The 15,781-nt window shown below is 48.2% G+C and overlaps 1 long non-coding RNA gene across 1 annotated transcript; it reads right to left on the reverse strand.

The window, feature by feature from the left end:
- Positions 1-9,030: 9,030 nt before the first annotated feature.
- Positions 9,031-11,731, reverse strand: LOC121202571 (uncharacterized). The gene is made up of 3 exons (XR_005898277.2): positions 11,157-11,731; positions 10,286-10,419; positions 9,031-10,015 (listed from the first exon to the last, which is right to left on the reverse strand). It is a non-coding gene; the product is annotated as an uncharacterized LOC121202571 (long non-coding RNA).
- Positions 11,732-15,781: the final 4,050 nt, after the last annotated feature.

The following is a 15,781-nucleotide window of genomic DNA, read 5'->3' on the forward strand; positions in this document are numbered from 1 at the left end:
GAGCCATAGTGTCCAGATGTGACACAGCGTTGGTGTATCCATTTAGTCGGATGAAAGGTCAGATGCGAGTGTTTAATGACTACCTTCAATCAGAGTATAGTTAAACAATTACGATTCCATTTGCATTCAGTCATTTGGCACACATACATTACATAAAGCATTGGATGCTAAGATGAAACAATTGAGAAACTAAAATGCCATGTTTGACAGGAACAGTGTTAATGTACAGCTTGATTTCTTGTCCCTGATTGTGGTCTTTGCTGCGCTTCCACGCGTCTCTGCTGCTCCCGCTGCCTCCCACGGTCCATAGACGTGATGCTGAGGCACGGGAGCTCCTCTGTATGAAGCCTGTAGGTGTGAGAGCCGACGTGTTTGTTACCAACGTGTTACTTGTGTAATGGAACGGCAGCCTGTCCCGAGTGCACTCAGTGTCCTCTCCCCCGGTGCATGATGGGAGATTGGCCTGTGCTGATGTGGCCACAGAGCAGCCACGACGATGGGAATAAGATGACGCTGGCCAAGAAAAGAAATGAGAAGGTCCCCTTTTCATTTCGAATGATGACACTTTCTTTCTTTTCGCTCAGGCGCTTCGAAACAACACAGAGGCAGCGTTTCTCTCCTTATTTCTGACGGCTGGTTGGGAACGGGGGGGGGGGGGCGGGTCTTGCAAACACCATCTGCCCACAGCCCAGCCAAGGCGCTCTCAAAATATGAATAGTCAATGTCAATTAAGTTGTTGCTCAAGTGTTCTCGGTAGAACACTGGAAGTCGCAGCACCTCTCGTGTGCATCTGTGTACAGTATGTGGAGGGGCCCTTAATTAAAGCTGCTTCCTATGCATTTTTTTTTTTTGGGGTGAAAACAAATTCGTGGGGAACATATGGTGCCCCAGACGCAACACACACCCACGCGGGTACACCAACACACACACACACACACACACACACACACACACACACACACACACACACACACACACACACACACACACACACACACACACAATCTCCCCACTGTCTTCAAAGTGAGTCGTCCCCGTCTGCACGCGCTCACGCCGGCGAGACTTTGGCTGGGCAGGAAAGCGAAGCGGATTCTGGCGCGTTGCGCGTAACTGTTGGAATAACATTAATCCTACGTTGTCGTCGGGGGAAGGTGTGTGTGCGCGCGGGCGCCGCTGGGTGTGCGTTCGCGGCCGCATTTCGGGCAGATGGAGGGAGCCGCGGCCCCTTCTGCAGGGTCAACGGGGGAGACGTTACCCAGCGCAGATTGTTACCTCCCCCTCCTCCCCCCCTTTTTTCACTCTTCCCCTCTAAATCAGCCCCGACGCACTCGTCCTGGTGTTTCCCCAACATTTGTCGTTTCTTTTGAATGAAGACGCAGAACAGACTGTAGAGGGGAGGATTTCAGCATCCAAATTCCTTCTGTACCTACAGTAGATGCAATTTTGTCCTTGAGCACTTTCCACAAACTTTAAAAACATTAATAAAATATTAGCAATGTATCAAAAGAATAGTTCCTCTGCAGCATGTCCTCTTACAGGTGAGGACATGAAGGAATTTCAGACATAAGCTGCATTGTGGACTTGGGAGCAGCCAATACCTGGAGCTGTGTATGCAGCTTTCACAAATCAGTTCAACTCATACAACACTTTTACAAATTGTGACATAAAGTTTCATTTGTTAAAAAGACCACATATGATAATGTTCACTAATATGAATAATAAAAATGTCCCCAAAGAAACAGCAATATGAGACAATATTCTAGCTAAATGCAATTGAATGATATGAATAGGGAGGATGCTGAGCAACAGACCCCTCCCTGATTCAGACGACCTCATGTCCAGACCGACGACCTTTAACGACCTTTAAACCCACGCACACCACTCACAAATGCAGGGAAGGAGATGAATAAACAGGAGAGACAGGCAGTAACAACAAGACCACAACTCCTAAAGGACTGATCTACATCCAAAACATCTGGAATGAGGTAGTGATAGATCCCACGATGGTCCAATATAAGAAATGAAGTACCAGTAAATCAATGAGTAATAGTTTTTATGAGGTTCATAGAGGGAGGCCTTCATGTACTGAGATGAGAGTAGAATAAGACATCTTCATGGCTAACAGACATGTGGCTAAACGTGTAGCTCAATACTTTCTTGAACGATACCATGAATATTGTAGCGCTTGCGGAGAGCGCGGTGTCCAAACGCCGGAGGCGAAATGGTTGGAATCCATACAGTAACGCACTCAAAGCATCCACGGGCCTTATCGCGCCGGTCCACATGCTTCCGAACGCGCGGGTTTCACGCCGCTCCACCTACGCGCTCCGACCCGAGACGTCCCGAGACAGAAGGAGCCGCGCGGCGGATTAGGGCGCCGCGTTCCCGAATCCCAGACGCAAGGTTTTCTCGCCGCCAATCGCACAGCGGGCAGCCTCCCAGCCTCCCGGGGAATCCTGGAACAATGGCGGCCGAGGCAGCGCCTGAAGGGAGAGGGATCTTGAAGCGGAGGCTCTCTGATGCCTTCCCCAGAAACGATTGCTTCCAAACATCATCAAGAAAAGGAAAAAAAAAAAAAAAAAAAAACGCAGAGGAGGGTTTGTGTTTACAAAGGATTGTGCTCCCAAACCTGTGTTTGCAGCCGAAGCTCCTCACCGTCACGTCAGTTTAACGTACGTATCCACCCACAAAGGTGCTGTACTGTAAGTATATACATTATACACCCTCACGCACACCTCACCCCTCTCCTTCTCCTCTTTCAGCACTGTCCCCTTCCGTCCCCACCTCCCTGCTTCGTTCCTCTGCTTCCTCCAGCTTAAAGAAAGCTGTGATTGTTGGACGCCAATGCTATTACAGTAAAAACGTGCCGCTCTGGCTGGATACCTGGCGGAGAGCAGAGCGGAAAGCATCTGGGTGAGAGGTGGTACAGTAATGAGGTCGCAGCCTCGTAGGTCTTCTACATAATTAGTTTTGCAATTCTGGTTTCCTTAAATTGGAGCTTCGTGCCAGACGCGTCTAGGGTTGTGTGTTGCGTGACCCCCCCCCCCCCCCTCGCCTCTCTGCAACTCCTGCAGGGGCCCGAGACCAAGTCAGACAGCATCCCCGCTACCAGTCCCCCCCCCCCCCCCGCGAGAAGCCACGAGCCTAAGCCTGGACGGTGTTTTATGAGAATCATTGATTGGGCCGTGCACATTGATGAGCTGAGGCAAGGCAGCGCTGTGAATGAATCAGGATATGGTGGTGACCCAGGGGGAATCACAACACACTCCAGCCTGATCTCCTGCAAAGCCCCTCGGAACCCGCCGCTGTCCGCCCTGATGAATGTACTCTCTCTCTCTGTTCTCCTTGGCTCCTCTGCTCTCTCTGCTCTCTCTATTTTCGGGGCCTGATGAATGCAGACCGAATCAATAAATCCATTCCCCTGCTGCATACCTGATAAAATTTACAAGGACAAGCTTAATAAATTACTAATGTGGTGGCCAATTAGTTTGTGTGCTTGCCTGTGCAGGAGCGGGTCTGTGCCCGCGTGTGCGTCGAGGCTCCTGCAGCCGGTCGTTCGCATGCACGCGTGTGCGTTTGTGTCCAGGTCGACCCGCGTTAGCTTTAGTCCAGTTGTTAGCGTAGCATCTAGCGACCGATAAAGCCTCTTTAATGGGCCGCCGACGCCGGGTGCCCCTGTGCTGGTGATGGGGGTCCGCCGTGATCCGCTCCGTTCTCGCTGCACATGCATTCACCCAACAGTGTCCTGAGCGCTGAGCAGTGCAGGATGTGCGTTTCGCGAGCAGGCCTCCATTAAGCAGCATAACATCAATGAATCTTTTGAGGATGGCAATCTTCAAAAGGCAACTCGTCTTTCTTCCCTTAGACAAAACTGTAATTATTCTACATTTGCATGATAAGTGCGTCTGCCTGTGTACGTGTTTATGTATGTATGTATGAGCGCTTAAACGCGCATTAGCCGCAGTCGGGCACGATTTCTCCCCTTTTATCTTGGCGGGAAAAGGCCTTTTTAATGCCGAGTCTTGGATCGCTGTCTCTTTGCTCTTCATCCGAGTGTTCATCATTAGCCACCGTCAGCCGGCGAGCTTTGAAGTGGAGTCAGGGGCTCTCACAATGCCGAATACTTCTGACACTTTGCGCTTGTGTGTGTTTGTGTGTGTTTGTGTGTGTGTGTGTGTGTGTGTGTGTGTGTGTGTGTGTGTGTGTGTGTGTGTGTGTGTGTGTGTGTGTGTGTGTGTGTTTGTGTGTTTGTGCACATCCGCTCCCATTTATGTACTTTGCCATTAGAGAGCCCTTTATCTCTTACACTTGCGCGTGAAATCTAGCAGCGCTGGCTCCTCATCATCTGACTTGCGTGCACATCGGCGGTGATGCTGCATGCGATAATAAGACAGGAGGTGTTTTTTTTTTTTTTTTCCAAGACATGTTTCGTTTTTCTCCAAACCGGAATGTTCTAATAACTCCCCATGCTTCGCCGACTCTGGCGATGTGGAGACGGTAATGGGAGAGAGCAGGGAAAACACAAACAGGGCAAATGAGTGCGGTGCATGGGCGAGATGTCCTGTATGTACACTATGCACAGCCCTCACGCCCAGATAAACATATGCGAAGCCGAGCGAACGCCGAAATGTTTTTCAGAGGTGCACAATCTCTGATGGCCTCATTAGTTTCGGAGCAAGTGTGCGGGCACGGAGGCAAACAGCATACATAGTGCATGGGCACACAGTAGCCCGTGCAGTCGACACTTGACTGGTCTAAAAGCTCGTCTCGGTGGGCAGCCGGGTGCACTGTGCTGGAGTGCCTCATTTAGCCCATTAATTATGGATTATATTTATTCAGTGAGTCTGCAGCAGCCACCGCAACTGGCTCCGTCCCATCCGCTCGCTGAAATAAACCCTGACCGGCCGCTAACGCTGCTACTGTACAGCGGGCAGCCAATCAACACTTAGTTCTTGATGGTGATCTAATCGAAGTGGAGGATGAATAGGCAAGACGGGGCGAACGGTGGTGACTGCGTAGCTAATGTAGGTGCTTGGCTACTGTATATTCAGCAGCTGTCAGGATGTTGTGTTGTGTTGTGTTGATGAGGCTATGCAGCTGCAGACTCGATATTAGCTCATCCGCACTGAGCCACGCGGGGTGGTAGGGGTCACGGAGCGCTGGAGCCTTTCCCAGCTGCTGAGCTCCGATCCGCCAATGGGATTTTCTCTTGTATTGCGTTGGAAGACGAGGCGTGCGGAGCGGAGATGGCTCCAGGAGGAGTCTGACGTGAACCGTGCTTGGTTCATCTGATGGAAACTATATGTCCAGAGACCTGTGACCTTTCTTGCATCACCAGTTGTAATTGTAAAAAGTTGTAAAAATTGTAATTAGTCACAGTTTGATCAGTATTGTCTCAAACTGATGTTTACTGTATTTTTCTCTTCTGCCTGAACGTTCACGTGTTACAGTAGGTTCACTGCATTCAGTTGTGGTCTCCTTCACAGTGTGTCACAGGAAAAGGTTCCGAGCGAGTGCTGTCTTGTTCCCGCTGTGTTTATTGCTGCTGGTTCCCGCTCGGGCCTCCTCCCTCTTTTCCCAAAGGAGGTGATTAATCTTGTGGTTTGGGAATCAGGAGTTTAATGAGTTTAAGGAAACGTGCGGCAGCGCTAAAGGTGGGAAGCACGTGAAGGTGTCATTTAAACAGGTCAATAGAACTGTAAGGCAGTGGAATCAAATGTGAACGTATGAGATATATTCATGTATTTAGCAGATATTAAGACAAAGTTCAAAGTTCCTGCGCTGTGGTGTTTATTAGCTTATGGGATGCTGCTGCCAGAAGAGTGACATCATTGGACACAGATGTGGTTTTAGATGTCTGTTAGCAGAAACCTTAACAGTTTTAAAAGTGCCATTTAGTTCTTTCTCCTGTTCCTCCCTGTTTTACAACGATGGAGCGGCCACTTCCTTGTTCCTGCACCACCTCCATACATTCATTACATCACTGTTGCTGTTTGGCTGCATTCAAGCCCCGGGGGTTGAAGTTACTTGCAGAAACTTTCAGGGGTTCAAACCTTGCAGAGAATCTTTCTGTCCACACTGAGATTCTATTATAGCAGAGACCTTGATCCTCATGTTTTATTAATGAAGACAATTTTCACCTCCAAAAGTCTTTTTTACAAGTTTCAAAACAAATATTTTCTCCCTTTTCAAAGTTTGGTTTCAGCTTTTTTCTCTTGTAACCACACAGTACGTTTTTGAACGGAACAAATTCAAATAACGCTGGATGATTTTTCAAACACAATTCCCTGAAAAAAATATGTTTTTTAGACGTTTTTGAAGTTCTTTTCTTGAATATTTTAATATAAATTAATCTCAACAAGACCTGAGCAGTGTTAGTTTTTGCTCAAAAAAGGTTGTTTATAGATGCTTTTTCAAATTGGAGCCAGTTCATTTTATCAACAGCATCAAGTTGAAAAATGTTTAAAATGTTTTCAGTAACTCAGTCTGATCAATTCCCAGATAAACCAGTCTCTTTGCCCCGTACTTGTACTTCTGTATATTTCATGTACTTTTAATTTTTTTGGGCATGGACTTACGGCGGTACTTCGGCTTGAGTGAAAAAACTTTAAGTGATTCTTCTCATTACAGTGGAGTACTTTTAGGCAAGTGCTTGCACTTTTATTGATTGAAGAAGAAGAAGTCTTCAGGCGCTCTCAGGCACAGCGAGGAGTCATGTTTCAAAGCAGTTATTTAATCAGGCACATTGGTTCGAGTGCCGAGCGGTTTCATCTGCACCGGGGCCTTCATCAGGACCAAAGCAGGAGAGAAAGACTCCAACCCGCACTTTTGCTTGAGGACAGAGTTTGTTCTTCCATCAACCGCAGCTAAAATTGCATCCAGACTCTATTGCTGCACCATCATCACCTCGTCAGGTCAGATTCTCCTCTGATCTGCCATTTAAACATGCATATACACACATTGGACTACCCCAGCCAGCTGCACCATCGCCACCCAGCCATTGCGGCGGACAGACCCGTAACACAGAGCATATTAATAAAGCATACCATAAATGATTACCTCTGTCATTAATCCATCCGCGGCTATTTAAGGCCACGCGTATTAACCATTCGGACGGGGGGGGGGGGGGTTTATGTGTTAACGGCCGGATTGAAGTACATTACAGGAACACGGGCTCTGATTAATGTCATTCACTGGAATAGAAACAAATTATGCAGGCAGAATAATGCTGTTGACCTAAGGAGCGAGAGCGGGGGGGTGGGGGGGGGTAGGGGGCGGCGGAGAAATGAAATATTTGCATTCGATCCCGTGTAATCCCCCCTCGCAGCCGATTTCAGGCGAAGCCCAAATTCTCATTAGCTGCGTTTGGACCAGAATGCATCGGATCCACCGATTCATTTGGGAAATCCATCTAGATATTGCTCCTCCTCCTCCGTCCTGGTGGCTGTGCTGGAGGCTGAGGCTGTTAGAGTGTGGATGATGACAGAGCTGATTCCGATTTAATAAATAATAGAGTGATACTGGAGGTATCACCTGATGAATATTACATTCCCATTCCTGCCCGCTTGTGTTTGTGTCTAGGACGCCGTCTGGGCTAATTCCAGCTCCTTCCCGCCGCTGCATCCAGTGGAAACATCCAGTCGAGCCGCGCGTCGACAGCTGGCGAGGTTGGAGGCGCTCGGCATTGAAAAACACCCACAGTGTAAAAGCAGTGAATGCGAGACAATTACTTCTAGTCTGTGGCACTGAAACTTATCCCGCCCCCCCTCTCCCCCCCAGCACAAAAAAATGCAGCCCCCCGCCCATCTGACACGCACCGCGGGTGGATTTTGTGCCAGCTGGAGTTTCAAAGACGGAGAATAAATTATCACCTTCAGCAGATTATTACTGGGGAAGGTGTGTGAGAGCGTGGCACGGTGCTCTGAGGAGCGTGTGTGGGCTTGCACCTTTATATTTCTCTCTGACTCACGGCCACGAGGGCTTTGCGAGCTATGGAATATCTTCTTATTTCCTCTAAGCTCATGGCGGAGATGAGTGAGAGACTCAAAAGACAACTTCGTTTGTTTTGATTCCAACACAGCAAATGTAAGAAAACAAAAAACAAAAAAAAAAACCAACGGGCTTCAATGAGACATCGTGTTATTTTCCCATCCATCTTAAAACGTGAAGCTATTTGCGTGTGATTTTTTCTGTTTTTCTTTTCAAGTCACCATCTTTTTAGGCATATATGTGTTTTTGTATCATGCTGCGCGGAAGCTGCGAGATGACACATTCTAGACGGAGACTTCATTTAATGTTATTCATACGGTCGACTTGTTCAAACTCAGCTTGTAAATCTGTGAAGTTGCCTCAGCAGCAGCTCCGAGTGCTGTGACTCCAGCTAAATGCTAATGTCAGCTGACATAGATAATCTTATGTTAACAGGTGTAACCATGTTAACCCTTCTAGTCTAGCAGGTTGACCTTTACTAATTGAAGCAAGAACGAAATATAATAATATATGAAACTTTCTGGAATGAAACTAGATCATAAATAGATGAAATCCAGATTTTCATTTAACAGTTTAATCAGTTCACCAGAATAAAGCTTGCGTGTGTTTCAGTGAGACTGTCACAATATACTGTAAAGCAATTAAACATACTTTTAAATGATCAAAACTCTGAAAACTAAGGTATGAGCGTATTGGAATTTAAAACGCTTGATAATGAGCCAGGTCATGACACATATTGTCTGTGATGCATTGTCTAGTTAATAAAGCAGAAGAGGCCCGTTGAGGTCTGATTTTTTACACATTTGGGGCAAACCTACGTTTAGAGCCCGTTTTCACTTGCTGTTGTTGCTGCATTCGTGCCAATCAAGCGTGTGCTTGCGCGTGCGGGCGCGTGTCTCTGATTGTGCCAGCGTCTGAATGGGAGAAGTGTTGTTGTTGGATGGAGGTACAGGCAGGGAAAGAAAAAGGATGAGGGAACTCCTCAGCCAATCAGGAAGCAGATTAGCAGGCTCCACGGGCTGCAGTTGGGCTGAGTTTGAGCTGTTACTACAGCGGGAAAAAAAAAACTTTTTTTTTTTTTTTTGGCTAGCAACCCAACGACCAATCACAATCTATAAACAGACCAAAACAACTTTATACGCCAATGACCCTGTCTGGGTGTGGGCTCATGTGTCTGAGGAAGGAGGGTGAAAAATAATACCGGGCAAAAACTGCCAACGCCGTGGATTTTTGGCAGCTGCCCAAATTGTGTATGTGTGTGTGTGTGTGTGTTGCGTCGCCCTGGTGTGTGTGTGTGTTTTTTAAGTCAGCCGCTGAAGGAGATGGGCAGCGAGCTCACACACTTCTCTTTTAATTTGACATGGTTCACCGTTTTGGCATGCGCCCGCTGCCTCCCTGCGTGCGTGTGCGCGCGCGTGCGAACCAACTTTGCCTGTGTGTGCACTTTCACGTGTGTGTGTGTGTGTGAGTGTGTGTTTGGGTGAATGGCAGCTCTGACCTTTTCAATATGCCTGTTAAACCTGAGCTCTTGTCCCAGTGCAGACATGCTTGTGTCAACTCCAGCACTCCTACATGAAGGTCAAACTCTCTCCTGTTGGAGTATTGGCTCGCGCACGCACACACACACACACACGCACACACACACACACGCTTCCATACAAATTGTTTCCTGTCATGTTGTTCCCGTCTCCTCTATAAATAATGTGCTCTTTGCCCTCACTAGCATGTCCAGGCAATTACCACATCATACTGATGCATCCACTGTGCTCCCCACCAGGCAATCATTGTAGATTTAGTCATTCTCTCTCTTCTTTTTTTCCCCTTTCTTTTCCTTTTGGTGGCTGCAGCGCTCTGGTCTTGTTGCCGTGGACACCATCACGGGATGCAGTTCTGATTGATGGGATTGCTGCATTCATTAGGGAGGTGAACGCGTGTTGTCTGCTGGGTTAAGTTCCAAGTGTTTTGAGTCTCTGTGGCGTGTGACGACGCTGAATGACATCATTTGTCCGTGTGAATGACGTTACACCTAAAAAGCAGAATGACAATTCCTTCGTTTAGTTTCCTATTATAAAAAAACATAAATAAAAACAATATTTAGAGTGTATTTGCTTGTTGTTCTCATGCTTATATGTGCATATGTATGTCATTGTGTATTCTAGCTTCTCTCCAATGCTATTATCTACAGTAGCTTGGCCAAAAACAAGAAACTAAAGACCTGAGCTAATCTGGCTTCATTTCAACAAAAGCCACATGTTCCTGTATCTAAGCCAGCAAGCCAACACTGTAAACCACTCACTGAACTTCAAATGTATCCACTTGGTCTGAATGTGGCAACGAACTGCTTGGAAATCTACAGTAAAGCCAACATGAGGATGAAGCCGTCTCAGGTCCAAAGCTTTGTTGTAGCTTGGGGTTTCCCTTTGTGTTCCACTGTTGGTTTGCAGTTGAAGGGAAAAGAAGAAGAATGAATTGACAGGGAATTAAAGTCCTACACAGATGGAGGATGACGAAAAATAAAGCAAGCTTCGGAGTGATCTTGTGAACAATGACGTCATGAACCGCATGAAAGACTGGTGAAGGGTAAGGTGAAGCGTGCCGGTTGCCTGGCAACGGCACGATGACAACAACGCGACTCGTGGAGGGCTCGAGTGCCACAGACAGGCTGTGGACGTGTGGGAGTGTAGAAACGGGGATGAAAGCTCTGGTTTCGATGCCGCGTGGACGTTAGCAGTGTGTGCGTGTGTGTGTGTGTAGGGGCATCACGAGTGGGTGCGTGCGTGTGGCCTTTAAACACATCTCCATGCGGCCGCTTACATGCACACGCTTGCATCCCGCTCTGCTCGCAGGTTACCGCGGCGGTTCGTATTAGTGTGTATCTAAGCATCTTCACACAGGGGAGATGCTTAGAGGCCATTTGTCTGCAGGCGCGCTGACCATTAGCCGGCTGCCATACATAATGTATAGCGGTGACCTTTCTGCACACGGCACCCTTAGGCCTATAAGCCATTGTTTGGTGTTGTATTGATTTTTACCCCCGTCATAGATGGAGACGGCGATATGAGGGGAGTGAGACTGAGTGCTGCTGTGTTTGCTGAAAGGAGAGGGGAGGGCAAAAAGCAATGGAGTGTGAAGGATTGAAAAGGCTCAGCGTGCAGAAGGACACATACCTGTAGCCCCCCGTTTGCCAGAGTGCGGCTGCTTGGAGGCCGGCCCCTGAGTGAAAGAGGGTCATGTTCAATAGTGTTGATGGTATTCACCGTATAAGTGCCACCTATGCGCAGCCCCATTACACAGAGCGGTGAGAGGGAGGCTGCACGGTGAACAATTTAGGAAGCGTCCCTGAGAGATTCTCAGCATTCTTCCTCCGTCCGTCCCCGCTGCGGGAGAGACGGAGAGACGGAGAGAGGAGGAAAACGGGCCCAGAGAGATGTTTTGCTGTCTTACAGTGATGGATCTTCAGGCGAGGGAGGAGTTGGGGGCCTGATTCAAATTCAGCATCGCTTTGTTGTCACCCAGAAGGCCTTGGACTTGATCTGTGGGAGGACTGGAACGGTAACACGGGCCCGCTCGCTCTGACACTCGCCCACAGCGCTAAAAATACCACATTGATTAATCAGTCAACAGCGAGCAGGAAACAATGCGACGGCCTTACATCACAAGACGTTACGTCACGCGCCGCCTTCACAGGATGATAGCATCGCGCTCAGCGCGTTATATAACGGCAGCCCGTGGCGGTAATCAGTCTCAAGGATGTGTGTTTTTCACACGGCTGCTATGTAACCGAGCTATTTCAGGTGGCCGGGCTGAGTTCTTGCTTTAACGAGGTCTCGAACTGGGTTGCTAGACAGAGCGGACGCAGTTAAGAGCTTGATAATTGTACAAAGATGTGCAGTAAACAGGTGCGTTTACTGGGTTCAAACTCGGCCTCAATTATCTCCTTTAATACAACATGGAGGTTGTTTATGGACCTGTGAAACGTGTGAAATGAAATCATGAGCTGCGCAACATTGAGACGATTGGAGATGATTGCAAAGAAGTTGCATTCGTGACAGACTTCAGACCAGATCAGCTTGTGTGTCTTCGGTTTATAGCTTGTCTGTTGTTATGAATATTCTTAGAGCCTGTCTGTGTGATCAACTGGTAACCTGTTCCGGGGTGCATCGAGGTTAAAGCTGTAAAAATCTCCCTGCCTGTGCAGTGCGGCGGTGGTTAAAGCCAGACGCTAATGCAGCGCTGATCACTCGATTAACAGAGGCAGGAACCGGAGGCGGGGGGGGGGGGGGGGGGGGGGGGGGGGGGGGGGGGGGGGGGGGGGGGGGGGGGGGGGGGGGGTGGGGGGGGGGGGGGGGGGGGGGGGGGGGAGGGAGGGGGCGAGGCAGCGTCGAGGGCGTCCCGCAGAGTTTTCCAGCCCCTCGGTCGCACTGACACCTGATTGTGCTTTCGCCCGCTTTCACACCCGCTACCGTCCCCTTTCGCGCGTCCTCTCGCATGCTCTGCATAAAATATCCATGTTAACAAGACATTCCCACTAATATTGGGCTTTTGAGTGTTTATTCGGTAAACTGCGGTTTCACCCTCGCATCGCACAGAGATTTCGAGCCCATTATGAGCAATGAGAAAGTTGCAGGGTGCGTCAGAAAATTACATTTGGGTTAATGGTGCGTCGTTAATTATTCAGTTCGCCGCATAAAATATTCAAATGTCTAATTTTTAGCGCATTATGTTTATTAGATCATGATGTGATTATGGTAATTATACTGCAATCACAGTGTGGTTCTAATGCATTTTTATACCTTTTTAATGGTGAATGTAGCGGAGGAAGGTGTCTTTGTTTGGAAAAGAGCAGAGTTGGACTTCGACGTGTCACGCTGGCGCCAGGCTCTTCGCTTCTCCTCCCGTGTTTGTTGCCTCGTCGTCCTCTGCCGCTGCCCCCGGTTCGCTCCCATTCATCTCGCGCCTCTATTGAAGGCAAGGGAGGGGACGGAGGCGCTGCGCAGCGGGCCTCCGTTCCATTTAGCAGCGTTTCAATCGCGGCGGCGCCGCCTTTGAAGCCCGACTCGGGCGCCGCTCCTCAAAAGCGCCGGGAACCCAAGTTAAACGCAAGAAAATCTACCCTTCCTTTTTAAAGCGCATTCACCTTTTCATTCATAGGTACTGGTTGGTGCTCACCAACATGAGGCTATTGCTCTGAAGGCAGATAAAAATACATGGGAGGCTCATTTAGCCTTTACTACATGTACTTTGCAGCCTTTACTGTCTGCGGTAAAAGCTTTTATTAATTGTATTTCCTCCGTTTTCCTTCTTATCGTCCTTCCTTTCTTCTTTATTTTTGTATCTGGCTAACGTGACGTGCTGTGGCTCTTCAAGACGAGCTGAATCAAGGCTACGGCACTGAAAACCCCTGTATGACATTTATTCTGCCTCTGAGAAGCAGCTTACCTGTAATATCCTCCAGCTCTGTGAAGGGTTGGCAAATAAAAACAGCCAAGGGTTTTCTGTTGACCTTCTTTGATACATACAGTATGGTACACTACCACTCAGTGTGTGTGTGTGTGTCATTACTGGGTCCCTTCCACATTTAGCCCTCCATATGGCTTATGTAGATAGCTTTCTTTGGGTCGCGTCTTGGCTCAGCTTTAATTAGTGGATTTGCTGCTAATAGATGGAGCTAATTAATAGGGATTGGGGCTTCTTCTGAGTGTTTGCCAGTTCTCCTGTTTGTGTGTGTGTGTGTGTGTGTGTGTGTGTGTGTGTGTGTGTGTGTGTGTGTGTGTGTGTGTGTGTGTGCGTGCGTGCGTGCTCATACATGTTTCCGTCCACCCGACGATGAAGACAACGAATGCTGTCACCTTGGTTACCACATAAAATGGATTCCAGGGGTGGAATTAGCTCAGAGCCAATTAGACATAGACATGTTATGGAGATGGAAGGGTGCACACAGATACGAATTCTCTGCCTGTGTCACTCAGGCTTTCTCTCAGTCTGTCTCACACACACACACACACACACACACACACACACACACACACACACACACACACACACACACACACACACACACACACACACACACACACACACACACACACACACACAGCATCTTGCCCCAGGCAGTGTGGATATGACCATCATAATCACATCATCCTCCCTTTATAACAATAACTCTGTTCAAGGATGCAAATAATCTGTGCGTCCACATATCTTATTATTGCAATCAATAATAACGAAGCACCTAAATGCACACACACACACACACACACACACACACACACACACACACACACACACACACACACACACACACACACACACACACACACACACACACACACACACACATTAAATAACACCCCTGTCACCCTAATGAGAAAGTATAGCCTATTACTGTGTGTGTGTGTGTGTGCGTGTGCATGTTTCAGCAGCTGTGTCCCCCTTTTTTTTTAAAAGCGTGGAGATCAAAACGGAGCAAAGGGCTCGTGGGGCGTAAAAACTAATTTACTTTAAAAAAAAACTGAAAAGTAATTCCCCCATCTGAGTTTGTGCCTTTTTTCCCCTTCTGCCATCAAGCAGCCTGACTCTTCATCAAAAGCACAGTCATTGAGGAACAGGCCAAATGTGCAGGCGAGGAATGAACACATGCTTAGATTTCAGTTGCCCTGCGTGAGTTTAGTTTTTTTTTTCTAAAGCAAACCAGTGACCCGTGCGCTTCTCGCCGCTCTGAGCTCAGTCTGATGAAATAGCCACAGTATTACTGCTGACTGTGTGATAGAGCTGGGTTACCGATGTCACACACACACACACACACACACACACACACACACACACACACACACACACACACACACACACACACACACACACACACACACACACACACACACACACCTAGCAGAGTTGCTGGGGCAGGCAGACACACTCGCAAGTGATGATAAGTTGCTGTATTCGTGTGTGTGTATGTACGTGTTTGCTGATAAGTGAGTGAGCGAGTGAGTGAGTGTGGATGATTGCTGATTTGTGACAGAGTGTCCATTGTTAATGAAATTCTTTGTGCCACTCTGATTGGCTCATCAATCAAACAGCGGTTCGCATATTACCCATAACCCTTTTCTCCTCTCCCCAGGTGGTGGATTACAATGTGACTCATACACATGTACACACACACACACACACACACACACACACACACACACACACACACACACACACACACACACGCACATACAGAAGGAAAGACTAAGTGCACAGTTATATTCACACACAGACACATTAAGGCCTGTGTGTCTACAAATGGACATTTCGTACACAATATACACACCATCTTTACATATTACATATGTAAGTAGGCACACGCACACACACACACACACACACACACACACACACACACACACACACACACACACACACACACACACACACACACACACACACACACACACACACACACACACACAGGCCAACTTGCTGTACTTGCACATACTGCCGCCCTGCCCCTCAGACAAACACATCTTCACATTTACACACACATACGTAAACACCCCGCGGCCTCGCTAAAAGCTTCACGTCAGTAGTTTCCCCCAGTGTCGCTGTCATCCCGATATTCATCCGCCGGATGCTGGCGACAGCGAGACAGTGAATGCATCATCTGCATTAATTTCTGCTTGATTCAAAGTGTCGTGGCTAAAGAGGGCAACGGGAGGGGCGGCGGAGGCGAGGAAGAGGCAGAGGTAGCGAGACAGTAGAGGCATGGATGGGGGGGGGGGGGGGGGGCCTTGGGGGACACCTCGCTGAG

The sequence above is a fragment of the Betta splendens genome, chromosome 11, assembly GCF_900634795.4.
Source record: "Betta splendens chromosome 11, fBetSpl5.4, whole genome shotgun sequence".
Classification (NCBI taxonomy): domain Eukaryota; kingdom Metazoa; phylum Chordata; class Actinopteri; order Anabantiformes; family Osphronemidae; genus Betta; species Betta splendens.